Source organism: Pristiophorus japonicus, chromosome 5 (assembly GCF_044704955.1).
Source record: "Pristiophorus japonicus isolate sPriJap1 chromosome 5, sPriJap1.hap1, whole genome shotgun sequence".
Taxonomy (NCBI): Eukaryota; Metazoa; Chordata; class Chondrichthyes; family Pristiophoridae; genus Pristiophorus; species Pristiophorus japonicus.
Genome location: NC_091981.1, coordinates 22,825,792 through 22,840,444, shown reverse-complemented (window position 1 = coordinate 22,840,444; position 14,653 = coordinate 22,825,792).

Genomic DNA, 14,653 nt, shown 5'->3' with positions numbered 1-14,653 from the left:
GTTCTGGACTTCCCCAACATTGGGAACATTCTTCCTGCATATAACCTGTCTAACCCCGTCAGAATTTTAAATGTTTCTATGAGGTCCCCTCTCATTCTTCTGAACTCCACTGAATACAAGCCCAGTTGATCCAGTCTTACTTGATAGGTCAGTCCCGCCATCCCGGGAATCAGTCTGGTGAACCTTCGCTGCACTCCCTCAATAGCAAGAATGTCCTTCCTCAGGTTAGGAGACCAAAACTGTACACAATACTCCAGGTGTGGCCTCACCAAGGCCCTGTACAATTGTAGCAACACCTCCCTGCCCCTGTACTCAAATCCCCTCGCTATGAAGGCCAACATGCCATTTGCTTTCTTAACCGCCTGCTGTACCTGCATGCCAACCTTCAATGACTGATGTACCATGACACCCAGGTCTCTTTGCACCTCCCCTTTTCCTAATCTGTCACCATTCAGATAATAGTCTGTCTCTCTGTTTTTACCACCAAAGTGGATAACCTCACATTTATCCACATTATACTTCATCTGCCATGCATTTGCCCACTCACCTAACCTATCCAAGTCGCTCTGCAGCCTCATAGCATCCTCCTCGCAGCTCACACTGCCACCCAACTTAGTGTCATCCGCAAATTTGGAGATACTACATTTAATCCCCTCGTCTAAATCATTAATGTACAGTGTAAACAGCTGGGGCCCCAGCACAGAACCTTGCGGTACCCCACTAGTCACTGCCTGCCATTCTGAAAAGTCCCCATTTACTCCTACTCTTTGCTTCCTGTCTGACAACCAGTTCTCAATCCATGTCAGCACACTACCCCCAATCCCATGTGCTTTAACTTTGCACATTAATCTCTTGTGTGGGACCTTGTCGAAAGCCTTCTGAAAGTTCAAATATACCACATCAACTGGTTCTCCCTTGTCCACTCTACTGGAAACATCCTCAAAAAATTCCAGAAGATTTGTCAAGCATGATTTCCCTTTCACAAATTCATGCTGACTTGGACCTATCATATTACCTCTTTCCAAATGCACTGCTATGACATCCTTAATAACTGATTCCATCATTTTACCCACTACCGATGTCAGGCTGACCGGTCTATAATTCCCTGTTTTCTCTCTCCCTCCCTACCCTCCACTCCATAGGAACTGATCCAGAGTCAATGGAATGTTGGAAAATGACTGTCAATGCATCCACTATTTCCAAGGCCACCTCCTTAAGTACTCTGGGATGCAGTCCATCAGGCCCTGGGGAATTATCGGCCTTCAATCCCATCAATTTCCCCAACACAATTTCCCGACTAATAAGGATTTCCCTCAGTTCCTCCTCCTTACTAGACCCTCCGACCCCTTTTATATCCGGAAGGTTGTTCATGTATTGGTTCATGTATTCGCACCAATAGTGCTCCTCCGACATGCTTTAGTGCTTCGGTGGAGATTCCATCTGCTCCTGAGGCCTTGTTATTCTTCAGTTGTCGGATGGCCTTTTCAACCTCATGCCGACTGGGGTTGTGCTGAGGTGATGGCAGGTAGCATGCTGTGGGATGGAGTCGAGGACACTCACATCGAAGACAGAGTCTCAGTTGAGGAGATCTACGAAGTGTTCCTTCCAGCGGACATTGACTGCCTCTCTGTCCTTGATGAGTACCTCTCCGTTCTTGGTCCGCAGTGGGGTAGGACCTTGGGTGCTTGGGCCATGGGTGGTCTTGACTGTGCTAAAGAATCCATGCACTTTGTGGTTGTCGGCTAGTTGCTAGTGGACCTCCTGAGCTTTCTCCACCCACCATTTGTTCTTTAGGTCACGAGTTTTTTGTTGGACTTCGGCCTTCAGACGTCTATAGAGCTACTTTCTTGCTCTCGAGTCGTGTTGCTGTTTCTAGTTCAAGAATGCCTTGCGCTTGTGGCTTATTAGCTCCTGGTCATTCTCGTAGAATCAGTCTTGATGTTTTCTGTGGAGTGACCAAGCGTCTCTTCACAGGTGCTGATTATGGACGCTTTGAGGGCAGACCAGGGGCTGTGGACACTCTGCGTCTCTGGATCACTGGGAGTTGTCAAGTTGCTTGTGAGGCGCTGGCTGGATTGGGCTTTCTTAGCAGGGTCTTTGAGTACTCCAGCATTGATTTTCCTGCAGCATAGTTTCTGTTGCCGCCTCTGTTTTGTGGCTACTTTGATGGAAATGACAGAGCGGATTAGGTGGTGGTCCATCCAGCAGTTGTCTGCTCCTGTCATGGCACAGGTGATGCGGAAGACCTTGTGGTCTCTCACTCAGATGATGATGTAGTCTAGCAGATGCCAATGCTTAGAGCGAGGATGTTGCAATGAAGCCTTGTACTTCTCTCTGACGAGACAAGGCATTGGTTATGACAAGGCCATGCTCTAAGCATTTCGGTCAGGAGGAGGTTACCGTTGGAGTTGGTTTTCCCTACCCCCTCTCTGCCGATCGCACCTCCCCAGAGGTCTGTGTCCTTTCCAACTCTGGCGTTAAAGTCGCCAAGGAGAATCAGCTTGTCGCCCATTGGGACTCAGGACAAGGATTGTTCAAGGCTGGAGTAGAATTCCTCTTTGGTCTCGTCTATAACTTCCAATGTTGAGGCGTACGCACTGATGACTGTAGCGCGCTGGTTCCAGGCTAGGGTGAGTCGAAGAGTCATGAGGCGTTTGTTTATTCTGCAAAGGGAGTCTCTGAGATGCCCAACCATCTCATTTTTCTGTCTGGTCTATAGTTCCTTGGACTTGATCTATCGCCCTTTTCAAATATATGAATAACGTTAGGTCTGTCAGTCCTGTGGCATATTCCCTTTTCTAATGATTTTTTATAAATATATATTTGCGCCTCTGCTATCTCTTCCCTTGCTTCTTTTAGTATACATGGATGCAATTCAGAGGTTTTATACTTTCTGAGTTTGATTAGTTTATCAATTACCTCCCCACTTTGTATCTTAAACAGGTGATTATCGATGCCATTTATACCCAGTTACGTATTTGAACAGTGGCATGGGATTATTTATAACCAGTTACGGATTTTTAACCATCCTCCAAGTCCTTTGCTTATTATTTTTCTGCAGTTCATTATTTTACAAACCTAATTACATCTTTATGGGAGGGCGAATACTGAACCAAAGCTAACACTATTACATATTTGCATTTTAACAAGTGATAATTCACACCAGTTACAACATTAAGTGGTAACTAGTGATTCATTTACGTCGATTATGTTTAGAAATGGTAATGAACGATTATTTATGCCCTGTACATCATCATCATAGGCGGTCCCTCGAAACGAGGATGACTTGCTTCCACGCCAAAAAGAGGATGAGTTCACAGGTGTTTCAATGAAGGACCCGGACTACATCCTGAAGGGTGGAAGATGCCTGTGCGTGATGTTTTTTTTAACGTAGGGTGCCGTTGCACACCAGCCACCACACGGATTTGACAGAGCTAAGTCTTGGTCCAGTGGCAAGGATTACCCAAGATGACTGGAGACCAGCTCTGCTGTCCTGTACATATTTGAATGGCAACTCATGACTATTTCTACCGAGTTATGTATTTGAGTGGTAAAAAGGGATAATGTATATGCAGTTCTGTTTAAGAATAGTAGCAAATGATTATTTTTACCAGTTATAGGTTTACACTTGACCAATGTATAATTAAGCATTAAGAGACAATTATTTATATTCAGTTACATTAGAAATGATTATTTACAATAATTTCATATTTATGTCAAGAAATGACAATTCATACCAGTAACAAAGTTACATGGTAACTATTTGATTATTTATGATCTGTACATCTGAAAGACAACACGTGATTATTGATACTGAGTTACATTTTTAAATGGTAACAAGTTAATATTTACACCTGGAAATACTTGATAACTAACAGCTGAATATTTGTACACACTTACATATTTAAATGTAAGATGCATGTACTTGTGTAAGGTGTCAGCTGTGCCTCAGTGGTAACAAGCTCATCTCTTAGTAAGAAGGTGGTAGACTCAAGTCCCACTCCAGAGATCTGAGCAAAAAAATCTAGGCTACAGACAGTGCAATGCTGAGGGGGTGCTCCACTGCCAGAGGTGCCGTCTTTTGGATAAGACGTTAAACTGAGGCCCTGGCTGCTCTCTCAGGTGGACGTATAAGATCCCATGGAACTATTTAGAAGAGCAGAGGTGTCTTGGGTGTCTTGGCCAATATTTATTCCTCTGGTCATTATCTGGTCATTATCATATTGCTGTTTATGGGAGCTTGCTGTGCGAAGATTGGCTGCCACATTCTTTACATTACAACAGTGACTACATTTCAAAAGTACTTCATTGGCTGTAAAGCACTTTGGGACATCCTGAGGTCATGAAAGGCACTACATAAATGATAAATGCAAGTCTTTCTTTTTTAATGGCAAGTAGTCTTTGTCTGTACCCAATTACTTATATGGATATTTGCAAGCAATAATTTATATGTCTTATAAAGGAAAGACTTGCATTTACACAGCACATTTCACGGCCTCAGGATGTTCTAAAGTGCTTTACAGCCAATTAAGTACTTTTTGAAGTGTAGTCATTGTAGGATTTGTAATGTATGTGAAGAGCAACAAATTACTATTGATACCCAGTATAATGGATGGTAACAAATACTTAGTCGCTGCTCTGTTGGGAAATAAAATAAAACTGCTGGGACAAGAAATAAAACTGTCTGGAAATAAGATAAAACCTGATGAAGCAGGTATGAAAATGGTTCATCAGGGCAACAACAGCAACAGCAGGGATCCTAAATTAAGTCCATGAAAGGTCAGTAGCTGTTAGTTGCAATAGTGTAGTAATGCTAATCCTTAAAACTTGGCCGTTAACATGATTGTGTACCTTCAAATCAAAGAATATTAGAATGAGGACACTATTGCAATTGTATGCGAAGGGAAATTTTAGAACAAATACTTTGCTCACCAAAATGAAGAGCTAAGGATAGCAGGACACAAGCAAGGCTGTTTATTGATTTGGCACAGTAAGGTCACCCAGTGTGGTAATGTCCAGGTATGGTTAGCATGAGAAAGTGAAAAGCAGGAAGAAGAACAGATGTGTCGGTCCTTGAACACTGTTCTCATATTTGAGGTGATGTACTCTTGCGCTCCCAGACAGGATGCAACAAAAGCTTGCCACGTATTTCCTGAAGAACAATACAACGGGGAAGATTTCCTCTGGCCACTATTGGCAGCAAAATGAAATATCTTTCTCCTCCCCAAGTGAGTTTGTGTTTCATTACCAGAACAGTGTTATTGTGTTAGGTACTAAAAGCAAATTTAATCAAGCTATAGCCTTTGGTAGTTTAATGTACAGTACTATATATAAACATTCAAATAACTATTCCATTATTCCAGCATGGGAACAGTAGCTTAGGGGTTATGTATTGGACAAGTATTCCAGGGGCCTGGACTAATAATCCAGGGATGTGAGTTCAAATCCCACCACGGCAGTTTGTAAATTTGAATTAAATTTTTTTTAAATGAAATAAATCTGGAACAAAACGCTGGGATCAGTAAAAGTGACCATGAAGCTGTTAGATTGTTGTAAAAGCCCAACTGGTTCACTAATGACCTTTAGTTCCGTCCTCCAGTCCCATGCTCTTAGCTGCCCTCTGAAATTGTATAGCAAACCACACAGTTGCTACAAAACGGAATAAAAATAAAACTGTACAGACCACTCGGCTGTGAGCCAAGCATTAGTGAAGGCCCAGCCATTAACATCTGGGGACAGGTGCCAACCTGGTGAAAATACAACACAGGACAAGGTGCATGCAAAACAGGAGGAAGCAGCATGCTATAGATTCTGGGAGCTAAGCAACCCCACAACCAACGGATCAGGTCAAAGCTGCCACATCCAATTGTGAATGGTTGTGAACAATTAAGCAACTAACGGGAGGAAGAGGCTCCATGAACATCCCCATGCTCAATGATGGCTGAGCCCAGCGCTTGAGTGCAAAAGACACGGCTGAAGTGTCCGCTACCATCTTCAGCTAGAAGTGCCAAATTGATAATCTTTCTGAGATCCCCCACCATCAAAGATGTCAGTCTTCAGCCAATTTGATTCACTCCATGTGATATCAAGAAACCGCTGAGTGCACTGGACACAGCAAAGGCTACGGGTCCCAATAACACCCCGGCTGACCTCGCTTAGCACAACGTGGCACAAACTGGCAGGAAGGCCTCCTCAACAGCGCTATTTAAAGGGATCATATAGTACTTTCAGGTTTGTTGCTGGTTTATTTTTTCTGCCTGTTGCTTGACTTCTGGGTACTTGTTGCTGTGTTGTATCACTGGAGATCGATGGGGTGCATCAAGGAAGACACCACAAAGCAGGAGAAGCTTCCAGAAGATGGCACTAAACATGAGCCCATAATCACAGAGGCTCTTCAGAGAGATTTTTCAGGCTTTAACTGGCCTACTAAACCTCAATATGCTTGGCAGGAAACATGTGCACATTTCTGGTCGGAAGCGGCCTGCCATATTACGAAAGGAAAAAAAATAGGCGTCCAGGACCCATGCCAGATGCAGGCATTAGGCCCATTGCATCAGCCTCCACTTCAAGATTGGTTTGCCCTGAGGCAACCTGGGCCAGTGCCAGCTTCACTCAGTGAAACCAGACCTTGGGACTATCTGCGACCTATGTGGTAAATTTTTCACATTTTCTTACCCGAGTGTGGAATCCGGAGAGTTCCTCCCGACCCTGAATTTAATGGAAGCTAACCACTGCTCCTGACCCGCCCCCGCCTCCCCTCGATCACCAGGCCTCCCCTCTCAATCCCCCTCCTCCTATGTTTCTCTCCAGATCTCTGACCCATCCCCCTCCGCTGGCCCATGATCCTCCCCGCCTGCCTCCTATCCTTCATCGGCCCCCCGATCTACTCTCCTGAACACTGACTCCTAGCTTTCCTCTCTGAACAGAGAGACATGTGGTATATGTGCACAAATCATTGAATGTGGCAGGGTAGGTTGAGAAATAGGTTATAAAAGCATACAGGTTTATAAATAAAGGAATAGAGCACAAAAGCAAGGGAGTTATAAAAACACTGGTTCAGCCTCAACTGGAGTATTGTGTCCAATTCTGTGCACTGTACTTTAGGAAGAATGTGAATGCCTTAGAGAGGGTGCAGAAAAGATTTACAAGAATGGTCTTATGAATAAGGAACTTCAGTTACATGGATAGATTGGAGAAGCTGGGGCTGTTCTCCTTAGAGCACAGAAGGTTGACAGGGTATTTGATACAGGAGTTCAAAATCATGAAGGGTCTAGACATAGAGAAAAACTATTCCCTTGGCGAAAGGGTCAAGAATCAGAGGACACAGATTTAAAGTGATTGGTAGAAGAACCAAAGACATTAGAAAAAAAGAAATTATGCAACTAGTTATGATCTGGAATGCACTGCCTGGAAGGGTGGTGGGAAGGGTGGTGGAGGCAGATTCAATTGTGGCTTTCAAAAGGAAATTGAATAAATACCTGAAGGAAAAAAATTTGCAGGGCTATGGAGAAAGGGCGGGGAATAGGACTAGCTGATGTGCTCTTGCAGAGAGCCGGCACAGGCTCAATGGGCCAAATGTGCTGTATCCATTCTATGATTCCCCTCTATCCTACTCTCCAGACCCCAGTTCCACCTCCTCGACCACTAATATCCTCACCTGGCCTCCTTTCCCAACCGCCACGATCCACCCCAGAGCCTCCGATCCTGACCCTCGATCCTCCATCCTGACCCCTACATCCCAGGTCCCTTTGATCCACGGTCCTGGTGATCTCTGACCACACAATTTCCAGAGCAGTCCCCAGACTTAACCCAACCACTTACCTTTGTTGCCTCTAGACTTGACTACTCCAATGCACTCCTGTCTGGACTCCCACATTCTACCCTATGTAAACTAGACATGATCCAAAACTCGGCTGCACATGTCCTAACTCGCACCAAGTCCCACTCACCCATCACCTCTGTGCTCGACTGACCTACATTGGCTCCCGGTTAAGCAATGCCCCATTTCAAAATTCTCACCCTTATTTTCAAATCCCTCCACGGCCTCGCCCTTTCCTATCTCTGTAATCGCCTCCAGCCCCACAATCCCCCGAGATGTCTGTGCTCCTGTAATTTGGCCCTCTTGAGCATTCCTGATTATAATCAATCAACCATTGGTGACCGTGCCTTCTGTTTCCTAGGCCCCAAGCTTGGGAACTTCCTTCCTTAAAACCTACCTCTTTGACCAAGCTTTTGGCACATGCGTTAATTTCTACTTATAGAAACATAGAAAATAGGTGTAGGATTAGGCCATTCGGCCCTTCGAGCCTGCACCACCATTCAATAAGATCATGGCTGACCAGTCACCTCAGTACCCTTTTCTGCTTTCTCTTCATACCCCTTGATCCCTTTAGCCATAAGGGCCATATCTAACTCCCTCTTGAATATATCCAATGAACTGGCATCGTCAACTCTCTGCGGTAGAGAATTCCACAGGTTAACAACTCACAGAGTGAAGAAGTTTCTTCTCATCTCGGTCCTAAATGGCTTACCCCTTATCCTTAGGCTATGTCCCCTGGTTCTGGACTTCCCCAACATCGGGAACATTCTTCCCGTATCTAACCTGTCCAGTCCCGTCAGAATTGTATATGTTTCTATGAGATCCCCTCTCATCCTTCTAAACTCCAGTGAATATAGGTTCAGTCAATCTAGTCTCTCCTCATATGTCAGTCCTGCCATTCCGGGAGTCAGTCTGGTGAATCTTCGCTGCATTTCCTCAATAGCAAGAACGTCCTTCCTCAGATTAGGAGACCAAAACTGAACACAATATTCCAGGTGAGGCCTCACTAAAGCCCTGTACAATTGCAGTAAGACCTCCCTGCTCCTATACTCAAATCCCCTAGCTATGAAGGCCAACATACCATTTGCTTTCTTCACCGCCTGCTGTATCTGCATGCCAACTTTCAATGACTGATGTACCATGACACCCAGGTCTTGTTGCACTTCCCCTTTTCCTAATCTGCCACCATTCAGATAATATTCTGCCTTCGTGTTTTTGCCACCAAAGTGGATAACCTCACATTTATCCACATTATACTGCATCTGCCATGCATTTGCCCACTCACCTAACCTGTCCAAGTCACCCAGCAGCCTTTTAGCGTCCTCCTCACAGCTCACACCGCCACCCAGCTTAGCGTCATCTGCAAACTTGGAGATATTACACTCAATTCCTGCATCCAAATCATTAATGTATATTGTAAATAGCTGGTGTCCCAGCACTGAGCCCTGCGGCATCCCACTAGTCACTGCCTGCCATTCTGAAATGGACCCGTTTATCCCGACTCTCTGCTTTCTGTCTGCCAACCAGCTCTCTATCCACGTCATTACATTACCCCCAATACCATGTGCTTTAATTTTGCACACCAATCTCTTGTGTGGTACCTTGTCAAAAGCCTTTTGAAAGTCCAAATACATCACATCCACCCATTCTCCCTTGTCCACTCTACCAGTTACATCCTCAAAAAATTCCAGAAGATTTGTCAAGCAGGATTTCCCTTTCATAAATCCATGCTGACTTGGACCGATCCTGTCACTGCTTTCCAAATGTGCTGCTATTTCATCTTTAATAATTGATTCCAACATTTTCCCCATGACTGATGTCAGGCTAACCAGTCTATGACTACCCGCCGTCTCTCTCCCTCCCTTCTTCAAAAGTTTTGTTACATTAGCTACCCTCCAGTCCATAGGAACCGATCCAGAGTTGACAGACTGTTGGAAAATGATCACCAATGCATCCACTATTTCTAGGGCCACTTCCTTAAGTACTCTGGGGCAGACTATCAGGCCCAGGGGATTTATCGGCCTTCAATCCCATCAATTTCCCTAACACAATTTCCCGCCTAATAAGGATTTCCTTCAGTTCCTCCTTTTCACTAGACTCTTGGTCCCTTAGTATTTCCAGAAGGTTATTTGTGTCTTCCTTCGTGAAGACAAAACCAAAGTATTTGTTTAACTGGTCCGCCATTTCTTTGTTCCCACTTATAAATTCACCTGAATCTGACTGCAAGGGACCTACGTTTGTCTTCACTAATCTTTTTCTCTTCACATATCTATAGAAGATTTTACAGTCAGTTTTTATGTTCCCAGCAAGCTTCCTCTCATACTCTATTTTCCCCCTCCTAATTAAACCCTTTGTCCTCCTCTGCTGTATTATAAAATTCTCCCAGTCCTCAGGTTTGCTGCTTTTTCTGGCCAATTTATATGCCTCTTCCTTGGATTTAACACTATCCTTAATTTCCCTTGTTAGCCACGGTTGAGCCAACTTCCCCGTTTTATTTTTACTCCAGAAAGAGATGTACAATTGTTGAAGTTCATCCATGTGATCTTTAAATGTTTGCCATTGCCTATCCACCGTCAACTCTTTAAGTATCACTCGCCAGTCTAGTCTAGCCAATTCACGTCTCATACCATCAAAGTTACCTTTCCTTAAGTTCAGGACCCTAGTCTCTGAATTAACTGTGGCACTCTCCATCTTAATAAAACATTCGACCATGTTATGGTCACTCTTCCCCAAGGGGCTTCGCACAAGATTCCTTTCTCATTACACATCACCCAGTCTAGGATGGTCAGCCCTCTAGTTGGTCCCTCGATATATTGGTCTAGAAAACCATCCCTAATACACTCCAGGAAATCCTCCTCCACCGCATTGCTGCCAGTTTGGTGAGCCCAATCAATATGTAGATTGAAGTCGCCCATGATAACTGCTGTACCTTTATTGCACGCATCCCTAATTTCTTGTTTGATGCTGTCCCCAACCTCACTACTACTGTTTGGTGGTCTGTGCACAACTCCCACTAGCGGTTTCAGCCCTTTGGTATTCCACCCATACCGATTCCACATCATCCAAGCTAATATCCTTCCTTACTATTGCATTAATTTCCTCTTTAACCAGCAACGCCACCCCACCTCCTTTTCCTTTCTATCTATCCTTCCTAAATGTTAAATACCCCTGGATGTTGAGTTCCCAGCCTTGGACACCCTGGAGCCGTGATGCCAATTACATCATATCTGTTAACTGCTCTCTGCACAGTTAATTCGTCCACCTTATTGCAAATACTCCTCGCATTGAGGCACAGATCCTTCAAGCTTTGCCCTTTGCCCCTTTAGAATTTTGCTGTAATGTGGCCATTTTTGCTTTTTGCCTTGAGTTTCTCTGCCCTCCACTTTTACTTTTCTTCTTTCTATCTTTTGCTTCTACCCCATTCTATTTTCCTCTGTCTCCCTGCATAGGATCCCATCCCCCTGCCATATTGGTTTAACCCCTCCCCAACAGCACTAGCAAACACTCCCCCTAGGACATTGGTTCCGGTCTTGCCTAGGTGCAGACCGTCCGGTTTGTACTGGTCCCACCTCCCCCAGAACCAGTTCCAATGTCCCAGGAATTTGAATTCCTCCCTTCTGCACCATTCCTCAAGCCACGTATTCATCTGAGCTAACCTGCGATTCCTACTTTGACTAGCACGTGGCACTGGTAGCAATCCTGAGATTACTATATTTTGAGGTCCAACTTTTTAATTTAGCTCCTAGCTCCCCAAATTTGTCTTGTAGGACCTCATCCGTTTTTTACCTATATCGTTGGTACCTATATGCACCATGACAACTGTCTGTTTACCTTCCCCCTTCAAAATGTCCTGCACCCGCTCCGAGACATCCTTGACCCTTGCACCAGGGAGGCAACATATCATCTTGGAGTCTCGGTTGCGGCCGCAGAAATGTCTATCTATTCTCCTTACAATAAAATCCCCTATCACTATAGCTCTCACACTCTTTTTCCTGCCCTCCTGTGCAGCAGAGCCACCCACGGTGCCATGAACTTGGCTGCTGTTGCCCTCCCCTGATGAGTCATCCCTCTCAACAGTACCCAAAGCGGTGTATCTGTTTTGCAGGGGGATGACTGCAGGGGACCCCTGCACTACCTTCCTTCCACTGCTTTTCCTGTTGGCCACCCATCCCTTATCTGGCTGTGTAACCTTTACCTGCGGTAAGACCAACTCACTAAATGTGCTATTCACGTCATCCTCAGCATCGCGGATGCTCCAGAGTGAATCCACCCGCAGCTCCAGTGCCACAATGCGGTCTGTCAAATTATTTATCGCATAATATTCCTGTGAAGCGCCTTGGGGCGTTTCACTACGTTAAAGGCAATATATAAATACAAGTTGTTGTTGATGTAATGCTAGCACCAGCCTGATCTTGTAATCCTCTTCACCAGCAGGCTCCTCTCACCTCACTGGCTCTATTAATAATGAGGCGCTTTGCTGAGCTTCGATTGAGGGTACTTCAGATGGCATTGGAGAACGTCCTCGAGCAGCTCTTACCCTTCAGGGCCCGACCGCTGCATCTTAGCATAAGCTGCAGCAGTCTAGGCCGGCTGAGTGCCAACAGCAAGGGCACTGGCGGCGTGTCTGTCGGGGAAGCTGACACGGTGTCATTCTAAGAGGGGACAGCAGATGCCACTCCCATGGAGCCAAGGCTACTTTCCTGGGATGGCGCCTCAGCACACCTAGGGCTATGCTGGAGAGCAGAGTACAGGAGTGATGTGACGCTCTGGCTACCACTTTCAACAGTGGCCCCAAAGCCAAGATGGCCGCTGCCTGTGCTTCCATGCCAGCAGTGTGAGTTTCCATGGCATCCCTGAGAGCTTCCTTGGCAGCAGTTTGTCAAGATGCTCCATCATGGGTTCCACTGCGATGCTGATGGAGCTGACCACTCTGGGCCACGTTTGACAGCATGGTCTCCATGCTCTGCATAAACCCTTGTGACAACTTGGAGCTGGACTCCTCCATGCTCTGCGATATTGTGCACAAGCTCTCCTGTACATCCATGGGCTTTCTTCGGTCAGCTGGGCCCTCAAAGTCAGCATCTGAGTCGCCTGCAGAACTGATATGTGACATTACCCTGTGACACCCTATCCCTCTGCCCTAACTGATATGTCCTTACTATACAGTATAAATGCACACAAGGCCCATACTTGAAAGGAGGTCACTCTGTGACCAGTTACCTTTATTACCAAGACCTCAAGTGATGAAGGTGGGTGGAGCTTCCCCTTTTATCCCTGGAAGTCCAGGTGAGGAGTGTCTCCCACAAGTTCACCCCCTTGTGGTCAATGTTCTCAAGGTGTACAACTTAGGTCAGCTAATACATGGGTTACAATGATAGTTGAATACATGACATCACCTCCCCCCAAAGTCTTATTGGGATCACAGGTTAAGTCTCTCTGGTGGTTTACGCTCCCTTGTAGAGCGCCTGAGTTGGGGCTCCGGTTGTTGGCCGCTGACCTGAATGTCTGCTGTTTGCGGTGCCTCAGGCCTGTCCGGACTGCCCACAGTGACTGGGCTCTCCTCCACTTGGTTCCGGTGTTCGGTCACCTGTGGTGGAGTAAACTCTACGTCGTGTTCTTCCTCTGCTTCTTCTATGGGGTTGCTGAACCTCCTTTTAGTTTGATCCACGTGTTTGCGGCAGATTTGTCCATTAGTAAGTTTAACTACCAAAACCCTATTCCCCTCTTTGGCAAATACAGTGCCTGCAAGCCATTTGGGCCCTGAAGCGTAATTAAGGACAAAAATAGGGTCATTTACATCAATACATTGCGCCCTCGGATTCCTGTCATGGTAGTCACATTGTGACTGACGCCTGCTCTCAACAATTTCTTTCATAGTATGTATAAGGGTGTATAAGGGATAACCTGGTTTTGTGCATCCTTGTCATTAGCAGCTCTGCGGGTGGAACTCCTGTGAGCGAGTGTGGTCGGGATCTATTGGCCAACAGGAGGCGTGATAAGCGGCTTAGTAAGGAACCCTATTGGATTCTGAGCATCCGCTGTTTGATTATCTGCACTGCTCGTTCCGCCTGGCTGTTTGAGGCCGGCTTGAATGGTGCCGTTCTGACATGGTTGATTCTATTGCCTGCCATGAAGTCCTGGAATTCAGTGCTTGTGAAGCACGGGCCATTGTCGCTGACCAAGACATCCGGTAGACCATGGGTGGCGAACATTGCCCATAGAATTTCTACCGTGGCAGAGGATGTGCTTGAATTTAAAATGGCACACTCAATCCATTTGGAGTAGGCGTCTACTACAACCAAAAAAAATTTTCCCATGAAAGGACCTGCGTAGCCCACATGGATGCGTGACCATGGCTTGGCGGGCCAGGACCAGGGGCTAAGAGGGGGGCTTCCCTGGGTGCGTTGCCCAGCTGAGCACACGTGTTGCACTTGCGATCACAAAGTTCCAGGTCTGCATCTATCCCTGGCCACCAAACGTGTTACCTGGCAATTGCCTTCATCATGACAATGCCCGGGTGCTCATTGTGAAGTTCTCTGATAAACACCTCTCTGCCCCTCTAGGGCATGACTACTCAGTTTCCCCACAGTAGGCAATCGGCCTGAATCAAGAGTTCTTCCTTGCGCCTATGAAACGATTTAAATTCCTCAGGGCATGCCCCGTACGTGGCTGCCCAGTCCCCATTCAGGACACATTTCTTAACTAAAGACAGTAGTGGGTATTTATTTGTCCAGACTTTAATCTGACGGGCTGTCGCAGGTGAGCCTTCGCTTTCAAAAGCTTCAACAGCCATGACCATCTCAGCATCATGCTCAGTTGCCCCCTCTGTGGTGG